Source organism: Wasmannia auropunctata, unplaced genomic scaffold, assembly GCF_000956235.1.
Source record: "Wasmannia auropunctata unplaced genomic scaffold, wasmannia.A_1.0 LD336040.1, whole genome shotgun sequence".
In the NCBI taxonomy this organism is placed as follows: Eukaryota; Metazoa; Arthropoda; class Insecta; order Hymenoptera; family Formicidae; genus Wasmannia; species Wasmannia auropunctata.
The window spans coordinates 7,060-7,516 of NW_012026850.1; positions in this window are offsets into that span (position 1 = coordinate 7,060).

Genomic DNA, 457 nt, shown 5'->3' on the forward strand with positions numbered 1-457 from the left:
CGAGCCAGCTGATCACGTGCGACACCGCGATTCGCGGGCGTCGCGCTCGCAGGGCAAGGGCCAATCGGCGCACTATCAGCCGATCGCGTGACCCCCTGCTGCCTGCGTGCTGCCGGAAGGACCGGCGAGCGACACTTGTGCTGTGGTCGCGTGAGGGAGAGGACGCAGGATCCCGTAGTTGCCGAGTGCAAGGAAACTGTGAGAGAGAACGACCTCCGTAGCTGCCGCCCTTGGTGAGACGAACGCTAGCGATTATAATTGTCAGCCGCCGGTTTCATTGTCGGGCGGATCGCGCTATTTCAGTTTCGTTGTCCGCGTAATCGTGTGTTCGTGTGTAGAGTCAATGTGTGCCATCCGCCCGGCATAGAGTTACGCGAATCGAGTAGAGTATTTTGCGCTCGCCTTGCCACAGCCGGGTCACTTGTGCGTTTCTTATGTGTTATTTTGTGTTTCTTTA